The sequence below is a fragment of the Periplaneta americana genome, chromosome 7 (assembly GCF_040183065.1).
Source record: "Periplaneta americana isolate PAMFEO1 chromosome 7, P.americana_PAMFEO1_priV1, whole genome shotgun sequence".
Lineage (NCBI taxonomy): Eukaryota > Metazoa > Arthropoda > Insecta > Blattodea > Blattidae > Periplaneta > Periplaneta americana.
The window spans coordinates 178,762,974-178,777,729 of NC_091123.1; the positions used below are offsets into that span (position 1 = coordinate 178,762,974).

Genomic DNA, 14,756 nt, shown 5'->3' on the forward strand with positions numbered 1-14,756 from the left:
TTTTTTCTAGCCTTAATTTTTGGGTACCTAAAATATTTGGGCCTCTAATTCCGGAAATAATGGCCATACCGAGGAACGGGCTGCGGCCCTCTACTCCCCCTTGACATCCTTGTAACACGATAGCATCAAAGGGGCAATCGCGAACACTTTCTGATTTTCGAGAAAAAAGGGGAAGGGTTTAAACCACTATTCCGCCGACATTCTAGCCGCCATAACTCCGCAGTACGTGAAGTTAGAACAAAGCCGATGAGTGCGTTAAATACAGCTCGCCGAACTCTATCTTCAGTATAAAGGACAACTCTCTATCCCTGCGCGTTTGGACGGGAGAGGCCGGCAAAATTTCAAAAAATGGTCATTTTGACCTTCCAAAACAGACTTTTTTCTACACAAGGAGAACCAAGCGGCTCAGAGGCCCGCCCTTTTAACTGTAGCATCCCAGCATCTTGCCTAGTAATCACCACTAAAATCCAGCAAATCCGTCGCACTTTTTTCTAGCCTTAATTTTTGGGTACCTAAAATATTTGGGCCTCTAATTCCGGAAATAATGGCCATACCGAGGAACGGGCTGCGGCCCTCTACTCCCCCTTGACATCCTTGTAACACGATAGCATCAAAGGGGCAATCGCGAACACTTTCTGATTTTCGAGAAAAAAAGGGGAAGGGTTTAAACCACTATTCCGCCGACATTCTAGCCGCCATAACTCCGCAGTACGTGAAGTTAGAACAAAGCCGATGAGAGCGTTAAATACAGCTCGCCGAACTCTATCTTCAGTATAAAGGACAACTCTCTATCACTGCGCGTTTGGACGGGAGAGGCCGGCAAAATTTCAAAAAATGGTCATTTTGACCTTCCAAAACAGACTTTTTTCTACACAAGGAGAACCAAGCGGCTCAGAGGCCCGCCCTTTTAACTGTAGCATCCCAGCATCTTGCCTAGTAATCACCACTAAAATCCAGCAAATCCGTCGCACTTTTTTCTAGCCTTAATTTTTGGGTACCTAAAATATTTGGGCCTCTAATTCCGGAAATAATGGCCATACCGAGGAACGGGCTGCGGCCCTCTACTCCCCCTTGACATCCTTGTAACACGATAGCATCAAAGGGGCAATCGCGAACACTTTCTGATTTTCGAGAAAAAAAGGGGAAGGGTTTAAACCACTATTCCGCCGACATTCTAGCCGCCATAACTCCGCAGTACGTGAAGTTAGAACAAAGCCGATGAGTGCGTTAAATACAGCTCGCCGAACTCTATCTTCAGTATAAAGGACAACTCTCTATCCCTGCGCGTTTGGACGGGAGAGGCCGGCAAAATTTCAAAAAATGGTCATTTTGACCTTCCAAAACAGACTTTTTTCTACACAAGGAGAACCAAGCGGCTCAGAGGCCCGCCCTTTTAACTGTAGCATCCCAGCATCTTGCCTAGTAATCACCACTAAAATCCAGCAAATCCGTCGCACTTTTTTCTAGCCTTAATTTTTGGGTACCTAAAATATTTGGGCCTCTAATTCCGGAAATAATGGCCATACCGAGGAACGGGCTGCGGCCCTCTACTCCCCGTTGACATCCTTGTAACACGATAGCATCAAAGGGGCAATCGCGAACACTTTCTGATTTTCGAGAAAAAAAGGGGAAGGGTTTAAACCACTATTCCGCCGACATTCTAGCCGCCATAACTCCGCAGTACGTGAAGTTAGAACAAAGCCGATGAGTGCGTTAAATACAGCTCGCCGAACTCTATCTTCAGTATAAAGGACAACTCTCTATCCCTGCGCGTTTGGACGGGAGAGGCCGGCAAAATTTCAAAAAATGGTCACTTTGACCTTCCAAAACAGACTTTTTTCTACACAAGGAGAACCAAGCGGCTCAGAGGCCCGCCCTTTTAACTGTAGCATCCCAGCATCTTGCCTAGTAATCACCACTAAAATCCAGCAAATCCGTCGCACTTTTTTTTAGCCTTAATTTTTGGGTACCTAAAATATTTGGGCCTCTAATTCCGTAAATAATGGCCATACCGAGGAACGGGCTGCGGCCCTCTACTCCCCCTTGACATCCTTGTAACACGATAGCATGAAAGGGGCAATCGCGAACACTTTCTGATTTTCGAGAAAAAAAGGGGAAGGGTTTAAACCACTATTCCGCCGACATTCTAGCCGCCATAACTCCGCAGTACGTGAAGTTAGAACAAAGCCGTTGAGTGCGTTAAATACAGCTCGCCGAACTCTATCTTCAGTATAAAGGACAACTCTCTATCACTGCGCGTTTGGACGGGAGAGGCCGGCAAAATTTCAAAAAATGGTCATTTTGACCTTCCAAAACAGACTTTTTTCTACACAAGGAGAACCAAGCGGCTCAGAGGCCCGCCCTTTTAACTGTAGCATCCCAGCATCTTGCCTAGTAATCACCACTAAAATCCAGCAAATCCGTCGCACTTTTTTCTAGCCTTAATTTTTGGGTACCTAAAATATTTGGGCCTCTAATTCCGGAAATAATGGCCATACCGAGGAACGGGCTGCGGCCCTCTACTCCCCCTTGACATCCTTGTAACACGATAGCATCAAAGGGGCAATCGCGAACACTTTCTGATTTTCGAGAAAAAAAGGGGAAGGGTTTAAACCACTATTCCGCCGACATTCTAGCCGCCATAACTCCGCAGTACGTGAAGTTAGAACAAAGCCGTTGAGTGCGTTAAATACAGCTCGCCGAACTCTATCTTCAGTATAAAGGACAACTCTCTATCACTGCGCGTTTGGACGGGAGAGGCCGGCAAAATTTCAAAAAATGGTCATTTTGACCTTCCAAAACAGACTTTTTTCTACACAAGGAGAACCAAGCGGCTCAGAGGCCCGCCCTTTTAACTGTAGCATCCCAGCATCTTGCCTAGTAATCACCACTAAAATCCAGCAAATCCGTCGCACTTTTTTCTAGCCTTAATTTTTGGGTACCTAAAATATTTGGGCCTCTAATTCCGGAAATAATGGCCATACCGAGGAACGGGCTGCGGCCCTCTACTCCCCCTTGACATCCTTGTAACACGATAGCATCAAAGGGGCAATCGCGAACACTTTCTGATTTTCGAGAAAAAAAGGGGAAGGGTTTAAACCACTATTCCGCCGACATTCTAGCCGCCATAACTCCGCAGTACGTGAAGTTAGAACAAAGCCGTTGAGTGCGTTAAATACAGCTCGCCGAACTCTATCTTCAGTATAAAGGACAACTCTCTATCCCTGCGCGTTTGGACGGGAGAGGCCGGCAAAATTTCAAAAAATGGTCATTTTGACCTTCCAAAACAGACTTTTTTCTACACAAGGAGAACCAAGCGGCTCAGAGGCCCGCCCTTTTAACTGTAGCATCCCAGCATCTTGCCTAGTAATCACCACTAAAATCCAGCAAATCCGTCGCACTTTTTTCTAGCCTTAATTTTTGGGTACCTAAAATATTTGGGCCTCTAATTCCGGAAATAATGGCCATACCGAGGAACGGGCTGCGGCCCTCTACTCCCCCTTGACATCCTTGTAACACGATAGCATCAAAGGGGCAATCGCGAACACTTTCTGATTTTCGAGAAAAAAAGGGGAAGGGTTTAAACCACTATTCCGCCGACATTCTAGCCGCCATAACTCCGCAGTACGTGAAGTTAGAACAAAGCCGATGAGTGCGTTAAATACAGCTCGCCGAACTCTATCTTCAGTATAAAGGACAACTCTCTATCCCTGCGCGTTTGGACGGGAGAGGCCGGCAAAATTTCAAAAAATGGTCATTTTGACCTTCCAAAACAGACTTTTTTCTACACAAGGAGAACCAAGCGGCTCAGAGGCCCGCCCTTTTAACTGTAGCATCCCAGCATCTTGCCTAGTAATCACCACTAAAATCCAGCAAATCCGTCGCACTTTTTTCTAGCCTTAATTTTTGGGTACCTAAAATATTTGGGCCTCTAATTCCGGAAATAATGGCCATACCGAGGAACGGGCTGCGGCCCTCTACTCCCCCTTGACATCCTTGTAACACGATAGCATCAAAGGGGCAATCGCGAACACTTTCTGATTTTCGAGAAAAAAAGGGGAAGGGTTTAAACCACTATTCCGCCGACATTCTAGCCGCCATAACTCCGCAGTACGTGAAGTTAGAACAAAGCCGATGAGTGCGTTAAATACAGCTCGCCGAACTCTATCTTCAGTATAAAGGACAACTCTCTATCCCTGCGCGTTTGGACGGGAGAGGCCGGCAAAATTTCAAAAAATGGTCATTTTGACCTTCCAAAACAGACTTTTTTCTACACAAGGAGAACCAAGCGGCTCAGAGGCCCGCCCTTTTAACTGTAGCATCCCAGCATCTTGCCTAGTAATCACCACTAAAATCCAGAAAATCCGTCGCACTTTTTTCTAGCCTTAATTTTTGGGTACCTAAAATATTTGGGCCTCTAATTCCGGAAATAATGGCCATACCCAGGAACGGGCTGCGGCCCTCTACTCCCCCTTGACATCCTTGTAACACGATAGCATCAAAGGGGCAATCGCGAACACTTTCTGATTTTCGAGAAAAAAAGGGGAAGGGTTTAAACCACTATTCCGCCGACATTCTAGCCGCCATAACTCCGCAGTACGTGAAGTTAGAACAAAGCCGATGAGTGCGTTAAATACAGCTCGCCGAACTCTATCTTCAGTATAAAGGACAACTCTCTATCCCTGCGCGTTTGGACGGGAGAGGCCGGCAAAATTTCAAAAAATGGTCATTTTGACCTTCCAAAACAGACTTTTTTCTACACAAGGAGAACCAAGCGGCTCAGAGGCCCGCCCTTTTAACTGTAGCATCCCAGCATCTTGCCTAGTAATCACCACTAAAATCCAGCAAATCCGTCGCACTTTTTTCTAGCCTTAATTTTTGGGTACCTAAAATATTTGGGCCTCTAATTCCGGAAATAATGGCCATACCGAGGAACGGGCTGCGGCCCTCTACTCCCCCTTGACATCCTTGTAACACGATAGCATCAAAGGGGCAATCGCGAACACTTTCTGATTTTCGAGAAAAAAAGGGGAAGGGTTTAAACCACTATTCCGCCGACATTCTAGCCGCCATAACTCCGCAGTACGTGAAGTTAGAACAAAGCCGATGAGTGCGTTAAATACAGCTCGCCGAACTCTATCTTCAGTATAAAGGACAACTCTCTATCCCTGCGCGTTTGGACGGGAGAGGCCGGCAAAATTTCAAAAAATGGTCATTTTGACCTTCCAAAACAGACTTTTTTCTACACAAGGAGAACCAAGCGGCTCAGAGGCCCGCCCTTTTAACTGTAGCATCCCAGCATCTTGCCTAGTAATCACCACTAAAATCCAGCAAATCCGTCGCACTTTTTTTTAGCCTTAATTTTTGGGTACCTAAAATATTTGGGCCTCTAATTCCGGAAATAATGGCCATACCGAGGAACGGGCTGCGGCCCTCTACTCCCCCTTGACATCCTTGTAACACGATAGCATCAAAGGGGTAATCGCGAACACTTTCTGATTTTCGAGAAAAAAAGGGGAAGGGTTTAAACCACTATTCCGCCGACATTCTAGCCGCCATAACTCCGCAGTACGTGAAGTTAGAACAAAGCCGTTGAGTGCGTTAAATACAGCTCGCCGAACTCTATCTTCAGTATAAAGGACAACTCTCTATCCCTGCGCGTTTGGACGGGAGAGGCCGGCAAAATTTCAAAAAATGGTCATTTTGACCTTCCAAAACAGACTTTTTTCTACACAAGGAGAACCAAGCGGCTCAGAGGCCCGCCCTTTTAACTGTAGCATCCCAGCATCTTGCCTAGTAATCACCACTAAAATCCAGCAAATCCGTCGCACTTTTTTCTAGCCTTAATTTTTGGGTACCTAAAATATTTGGGCCTCTAATTCCGGAAATAATGGCCATACCGAGGAACGGGCTGCGGCCCTCTACTCCCCCTTGACATCCTTGTAACACGATAGCATCAAAGGGGCAATCGCGAACACTTTCTGATTTTCGAGAAAAAAAGGGGAAGGGTTTAAACCACTATTCCGCCGACATTCTAGCCGCCATAACTCCGCAGTACGTGAAGTTAGAACAAAGCCGATGAGTGCGTTAAATACAGCTCGCCGAACTCTATCTTCAGTATAAAGGACAACTCTCTATCCCTGCGCGTTTGGACGGGAGAGGCCGGCAAAATTTCAAAAAATGGTCATTTTGACCTTCCAAAACAGACTTTTTTCTACACAAGGAGAACCAAGCGGCTCAGAGGCCCGCCCTTTTAACTGTAGCATCCCAGCATCTTGCCTAGTAATCACCACTAAAATCCAGCAAATCCGTCGCACTTTTTTCTAGCCTTAATTTTTGGGTACCTAAAATATTTGGGCCTCTAATTCCGGAAATAATGGCCATACCGAGGAACGGGCTGCGGCCCTCTACTCCCCCTTGACATCCTTGTAACACGATAGCATCAAAAGGTCAATCGGGAACACTTTCTGATTTTCGACATTCTGACATTCTAGCCGCCATAACTCCGCAGTACGTGAAGTTAGAACAAAGCCGATGAGTGCGTTAAATACAGCTCGCCGAACTCTATCTTCAGTATGAAGGACAACTCTCTATCCCTGCGCGTTTGGACGGGAGAGGCCGGCAAAATTTCAAAAAATGGTCATTTTGACCTTCCAAAACAGACTTTTTTCTACACAAGGAGAACCAAGCGGCTCAGAGGCCCGCCCTTTTAACTGAAGCATCCCAGCATCTTGCCTAGTAATCACCACTAAAATCCAGCAAATCCGTCGCACTTTTTTTTAGCCTTAATTTTTGGGTACCTAAAATATTTGGGCCTCTAATTCCGGAAATAATGGCCATACCGAGGAACGGGCTGCGGCCCTCTACTCCCCCTTGACATCCTTGTAACACGATAGCATCAAAGGGGCAATCGCGAACACTTTCTGATTTTCGAGAAAAAAAGGGGAAGGGTTTAAACCACTATTCCGCCGACATTCTAGCCGCCATAACTCCGCAGTACGTGAAGTTAGAACAAAGCCGTTGAGTGCGTTAAATACAGCTCGCCGAACTCTATCTTCAGTATAAAGGACAACTCTCTATCACTGCGCGTTTGGACGGGAGAGGCCGGCAAAATTTCAAAAAATGGTCATTTTGACCTTCCAAAACAGACTTTTTTCTACACAAGGAGAACCAAGCGGCTCAGAGGCCCGCCCTTTTAACTGTAGCATCCCAGCATCTTGCCTAGTAATCACCACTAAAATCCAGCAAATCCGTCGCACTTTTTTCTAGCCTTAATTTTTGGGTACCTAAAATATTTGGGCCTCTAATTCCGGAAATAATGGCCATACCGAGGAACGGGCTGCGGCCCTCTACTCCCCCTTGACATCCTTGTAACACGATAGCATCAAAGGGGCAATCGCGAACACTTTCTGATTTTCGAGAAAAAAAGGGGAAGGGTTTAAACCACTATTCCGCCGACATTCTAGCCGCCATAACTCCGCAGTACGTGAAGTTAGAACAAAGCCGATGAGTGCGTTAAATACAGCTCGCCGAACTCTATCTTCAGTATAAAGGACAACTCTCTATCCCTGCGCGTTTGGACGGGAGAGGCCGGCAAAATTTCAAAAAATTGTCATTTTGACCTTCCAAAACAGACTTTTTTCTACACAAGGAGAACCAAGCGGCTCAGAGGCCCGCCCTTTTAACTGTAGCATCCCAGCATCTTGCCTAGTAATCACCACTAAAATCCAGCAAATCCGTCGCACTTTTTTCTAGCCTTAATTTTTGGGTACCTAAAATATTTGGGCCTCTAATTCCGGAAATAATGGCCATACCGAGGAACGGGCTGCGGCCCTCTACTCCCCCTTGACATCCTTGTAACACGATAGCATCAAAAGGTCAATCGGGAACACTTTCTGATTTTCGACATTCTGACATTCTAGCCGCCATAACTCCGCAGTACGTGAAGTTAGAACAAAGCCGATGAGTGCGTTAAATACAGCTCGCCGAACTCTATCTTCAGTATGAAGGACAACTCTCTATCCCTGCGCGTTTGGACGGGAGAGGCCGGCAAAATTTCAAAAAATGGTCATTTTGACCTTCCAAAACAGACTTTTTTCTACACAAGGAGAACCAAGCGGCTCAGAGGCCCGCCCTTTTAACTGAAGCATCCCAGCATCTTGCCTAGTAATCACCACTAAAATCCAGCAAATCCGTCGCACTTTTTTTTAGCCTTAATTTTTGGGTACCTAAAATATTTGGGCCTCTAATTCCGGAAATAATGGCCATACCGAGGAACGGGCTGCGGCCCTCTACTCCCCCTTGACATCCTTGTAACACGATAGCATCAAAGGGGCAATCGCGAACACTTTCTGATTTTCGAGAAAAAAAGGGGAAGGGTTTAAACCACTATTCCGCCGACATTCTAGCCGCCATAACTCCGCAGTACGTGAAGTTAGAACAAAGCCGTTGAGTGCGTTAAATACAGCTCGCCGAACTCTATCTTCAGTATAAAGGACAACTCTCTATCACTGCGCGTTTGGACGGGAGAGGCCGGCAAAATTTCAAAAAATGGTCATTTTGACCTTCCAAAACAGACTTTTTTCTACACAAGGAGAACCAAGCGGCTCAGAGGCCCGCCCTTTTAACTGTAGCATCCCAGCATCTTGCCTAGTAATCACCACTAAAATCCAGCAAATCCGTCGCACTTTTTTCTAGCCTTAATTTTTGGGTACCTAAATTATTTGGGCCTCTAATTCCGGAAATAATGGCCATACCGAGGAACGGGCTGCGGCCCTCTACTCCCCCTTGACATCCTTGTAACACGATAGCATCAAAGGGGCAATCGCGAACACTTTCTGATTTTCGAGAAAAAAAGGGGAAGGGATTCCGCCGACATTCTAGCCGCCATAACTCCGCAGTACGTGAAGTTAGAACAAAGCCGATGAGTGCGTTAAATACAGCTCGCCGAACTCTATCTTCAGTATAAAGGACAACTCTCTATCCCTGCGCGTTTGGACGGGAGAGGCCGGCAAAATTTCAAAAAATGGTCATTTTGACCTTCCAAAACAGACTTTTTTCTACACAAGGAGAACCAAGCGGCTCAGAGGCCCGCCCTTTTAACTGTAGCATCCCAGCATCTTGCCTAGTAATCACCACTAAAATCCAGCAAATCCGTCGCACTTTTTTTTAGCCTTAATTTTTGGGTACCTAAAATATTTGGGCCTCTAATTCCGGAAATAATGGCCATACCGAGGAACGGGCTGCGGCCCTCTACTCCCCCTTGACATCCTTGTAACACGATAGCATCAAAGGGGTAATCGCGAACACTTTCTGATTTTCGAGAAAAAAAGGGGAAGGGTTTAAACCACTATTCCGCCGACATTCTAGCCGCCATAACTCCGCAGTACGTGAAGTTAGAACAAAGCCGTTGAGTGCGTTAAATACAGCTCGCCGAACTCTATCTTCAGTATAAAGGACAACTCTCTATCCCTGCGCGTTTGGACGGGAGAGGCCGGCAAAATTTCAAAAAATGGTCATTTTGACCTTCCAAAACAGACTTTTTTCTACACAAGGAGAACCAAGCGGCTCAGAGGCCCGCCCTTTTAACTGTAGCATCCCAGCATCTTGCCTAGTAATCACCACTAAAATCCAGCAAATCCGTCGCACTTTTTTTTAGCCTTAATTTTTGGGTACCTAAAATATTTGGGCCTCTAATTCCGGAAATAATGGCCATACCGAGGAACGGGCTGCGGCCCTCTACTCCCCCTTGACATCCTTGTAACACGATAGCATCAAAGGGGTAATCGCGAACACTTTCTGATTTTCGAGAAAAAAAGGGGAAGGGTTTAAACCACTATTCCGCCGACATTCTAGCCGCCATAACTCCGCAGTACGTGAAGTTAGAACAAAGCCGTTGAGTGCGTTAAATACAGCTCGCCGAACTCTATCTTCAGTATAAAGGACAACTCTCTATCCCTGCGCGTTTGGACGGGAGAGGCCGGCAAAATTTCAAAAAATGGTCATTTTGACCTTCCAAAACAGACTTTTTTCTACACAAGGAGAACCAAGCGGCTCAGAGGCCCGCCCTTTTAACTGTAGCATCCCAGCATCTTGCCTAGTAATCACCACTAAAATCCAGCAAATCCGTCGCACTTTTTTCTAGCCTTAATTTTTGGGTACCTAAAATATTTGGGCCTCTAATTCCGGAAATAATGGCCATACCGAGGAACGGGCTGCGGCCCTCTACTCCCCCTTGACATCCTTGTAACACGATAGCATCAAAGGGGCAATCGCGAACACTTTCTGATTTTCGAGAAAAAAAGGGGACATTCTAGCCGCCATAACTCCGCAGTACGTGAAGTTAGAACAAAGCCGATGAGTGCGTTAAATACAGCTCGCCGAACTCTATCTTCAGTATAAAGGACAACTCTCTATCCCTGCGCGTTTGGACGGGAGAGGCCGGCAAAATTTCAAAAAATGGTCATTTTGACCTTCCAAAACAGACTTTTTTCTACACAAGGAGAACCAAGCGGCTCAGAGGCCCGCCCTTTTAACTGTAGCATCCCAGCATCTTGCCTAGTAATCACCACTAAAATCCAGCAAATCCGTCGCACTTTTTTCTAGCCTTAATTTTTGGGTACCTAAAATATTTGGGCCTCTAATTCCGGAAATAATGGCCATACCGAGGAACGGGCTGCGGCCCTCTACTCCCCCTTGACATCCTTGTAACACGATAGCATCAAAGGGGCAATCGCGAACACTTTCTGATTTTCGAGAAAAAAAGGGGAAGGGTTTAAACCACTATTCCGCCGACATTCTAGCCGCCATAACTCCGCAGTACGTGAAGTTAGAACAAAGCCGTTGAGTGCGTTAAATACAGCTCGCCGAACTCTATCTTCAGTATAAAGGACAACTCTCTATCACTGCGCGTTTGGACGGGAGAGGCCGGCAAAATTTCAAAAAATGGTCATTTTGACCTTCCAAAACAGACTTTTTTCTACACAAGGAGAACCAAGCGGCTCAGAGGCCCGCCCTTTTAACTGTAGCATCCCAGCATCTTGCCTAGTAATCACCACTAAAATCCAGCAAATCCGTCGCACTTTTTTCTAGCCTTAATTTTTGGGTACCTAAAATATTTGGGCCTCTAATTCCGGAAATAATAGCCATACCGAGGAACGGGCTGCGGCCCTCTACTCCCCCTTGACATCCTTGTAACACGATAGCATCAAAGGGGCAATCGCGAACACTTTCTGATTTTCGAGAAAAAAAGGGGAAGGGATTCCGCCGACATTCTAGCCGCCATAACTCCGCAGTACGTGAAGTTAGAACAAAGCCGATGAGTGCGTTAAATACAGCTCGCCGAACTCTATCTTCAGTATAAAGGACAACTCTCTATCCCTGCGCGTTTGGACGGGAGAGGCCGGCAAAATTTCAAAAAATGGTCATTTTGACCTTCCAAAACAGACTTTTTTCTACACAAGGAGAACCAAGCGGCTCAGAGGCCCGCCCTTTTAACTGTAGCATCCCAGCATCTTGCCTAGTAATCACCACTAAAATCCAGCAAATCCGTCGCACTTTTTTCTAGCCTTAATTTTTGGGTACCTAAAATATTTGGGCCTCTAATTCCGGAAATAATGGCCATACCGAGGAACGGGCTGCGGCCCTCTACTCCCCCTTGACATCCTTGTAACACGATAGCATCAAAAGGTCAATCGGGAACACTTTCTGATTTTCGACATTCTGACATTCTAGCCGCCATAACTCCGCAGTACGTGAAGTTAGAACAAAGCCGATGAGTGCGTTAAATACAGCTCGCCGAACTCTATCTTCAGTATGAAGGACAACTCTCTATCCCTGCGCGTTTGGACGGGAGAGGCCGGCAAAATTTCAAAAAATGGTCATTTTGACCTTCCAAAACAGACTTTTTTCTACACAAGGAGAACCAAGCGGCTCAGAGGCCCGCCCTTTTAACTGAAGCATCCCAGCATCTTGCCTAGTAATCACCACTAAAATCCAGCAAATCCGTCGCACTTTTTTTTAGCCTTAATTTTTGGGTACCTAAAATATTTGGGCCTCTAATTCCGGAAATAATGGCCATACCGAGGAACGGGCTGCGGCCCTCTACTCCCCCTTGACATCCTTGTAACACGATAGCATCAAAGGGGCAATCGCGAACACTTTCTGATTTTCGAGAAAAAAAGGGGAAGGGTTTAAACCACTATTCCGCCGACATTCTAGCCGCCATAACTCCGCAGTACGTGAAGTTAGAACAAAGCCGTTGAGTGCGTTAAATACAGCTCGCCGAACTCTATCTTCAGTATAAAGGACAACTCTCTATCACTGCGCGTTTGGACGGGAGAGGCCGGCAAAATTTCAAAAAATGGTCATTTTGACCTTCCAAAACAGACTTTTTTCTACACAAGGAGAACCAAGCGGCTCAGAGGCCCGCCCTTTTAACTGTAGCATCCCAGCATCTTGCCTAGTAATCACCACTAAAATCCAGCAAATCCGTCGCACTTTTTTCTAGCCTTAATTTTTGGGTACCTAAATTATTTGGGCCTCTAATTCCGGAAATAATGGCCATACCGAGGAACGGGCTGCGGCCCTCTACTCCCCCTTGACATCCTTGTAACACGATAGCATCAAAGGGGCAATCGCGAACACTTTCTGATTTTCGAGAAAAAAAGGGGAAGGGATTCCGCCGACATTCTAGCCGCCATAACTCCGCAGTACGTGAAGTTAGAACAAAGCCGATGAGTGCGTTAAATACAGCTCGCCGAACTCTATCTTCAGTATAAAGGACAACTCTCTATCCCTGCGCGTTTGGACGGGAGAGGCCGGCAAAATTTCAAAAAATGGTCATTTTGACCTTCCAAAACAGACTTTTTTCTACACAAGGAGAACCAAGCGGCTCAGAGGCCCGCCCTTTTAACTGTAGCATCCCAGCATCTTGCCTAGTAATCACCACTAAAATCCAGCAAATCCGTCGCACTTTTTTTTAGCCTTAATTTTTGGGTACCTAAAATATTTGGGCCTCTAATTCCGGAAATAATGGCCATACCGAGGAACGGGCTGCGGCCCTCTACTCCCCCTTGACATCCTTGTAACACGATAGCATCAAAGGGGTAATCGCGAACACTTTCTGATTTTCGAGAAAAAAAGGGGAAGGGTTTAAACCACTATTCCGCCGACATTCTAGCCGCCATAACTCCGCAGTACGTGAAGTTAGAACAAAGCCGTTGAGTGCGTTAAATACAGCTCGCCGAACTCTATCTTCAGTATAAAGGACAACTCTCTATCCCTGCGCGTTTGGACGGGAGAGGCCGGCAAAATTTCAAAAAATGGTCATTTTGACCTTCCAAAACAGACTTTTTTCTACACAAGGAGAACCAAGCGGCTCAGAGGCCCGCCCTTTTAACTGTAGCATCCCAGCATCTTGCCTAGTAATCACCACTAAAATCCAGCAAATCCGTCGCACTTTTTTTTAGCCTTAATTTTTGGGTACCTAAAATATTTGGGCCTCTAATTCCGGAAATAATGGCCATACCGAGGAACGGGCTGCGGCCCTCTACTCCCCCTTGACATCCTTGTAACACGATAGCATCAAAGGGGTAATCGCGAACACTTTCTGATTTTCGAGAAAAAAAGGGGAAGGGTTTAAACCACTATTCCGCCGACATTCTAGCCGCCATAACTCCGCAGTACGTGAAGTTAGAACAAAGCCGTTGAGTGCGTTAAATACAGCTCGCCGAACTCTATCTTCAGTATAAAGGACAACTCTCTATCCCTGCGCGTTTGGACGGGAGAGGCCGGCAAAATTTCAAAAAATGGTCATTTTGACCTTCCAAAACAGACTTTTTTCTACACAAGGAGAACCAAGCGGCTCAGAGGCCCGCCCTTTTAACTGTAGCATCCCAGCATCTTGCCTAGTAATCACCACTAAAATCCAGCAAATCCGTCGCACTTTTTTCTAGCCTTAATTTTTGGGTACCTAAAATATTTGGGCCTCTAATTCCGGAAATAATGGCCATACCGAGGAACGGGCTGCGGCCCTCTACTCCCCCTTGACATCCTTGTAACACGATAGCATCAAAGGGGCAATCGCGAACACTTTCTGATTTTCGAGAAAAAAAGGGGACATTCTAGCCGCCATAACTCCGCAGTACGTGAAGTTAGAACAAAGCCGATGAGTGCGTTAAATACAGCTCGCCGAACTCTATCTTCAGTATAAAGGACAACTCTCTATCCCTGCGCGTTTGGACGGGAGAGGCCGGCAAAATTTCAAAAAATGGTCATTTTGACCTTCCAAAACAGACTTTTTTCTACACAAGGAGAACCAAGCGGCTCAGAGGCCCGCCCTTTTAACTGTAGCATCCCAGCATCTTGCCTAGTAATCACCACTAAAATCCAGCAAATCCGTCGCACTTTTTTCTAGCCTTAATTTTTGGGTACCTAAAATATTTGGGCCTCTAATTCCGGAAATAATGGCCATACCGAGGAACGGGCTGCGGCCCTCTACTCCCCCTTGACATCCTTGTAACACGATAGCATCAAAAGGTCAATCGGGAACACTTTCTGATTTTCGACATTCTGACATTCTAGCCGCCATAACTCCGCAGTACGTGAAGTTAGAACAAAGCCGATGAGTGCGTTAAATACAGCTCGCCGAACTCTATCTTCAGTATGAAGGACAACTCTCTATCCCTGCGCGTTTGGACGGGAGAGGCCGGCAAAATTTCAAAAAATGGTCATTTTGACCTTCCAAAACAGACTTT

The 14,756-nt window shown here is 46.1% G+C and overlaps 1 pseudogene; it reads right to left on the minus strand.

The window, feature by feature from the left end:
• LOC138702816 (WD repeat-containing protein 91-like) overlaps positions 1-14,756 on the minus strand; it is a 274,108-nt pseudogene that overhangs the window by 148,134 nt on the left and 111,218 nt on the right.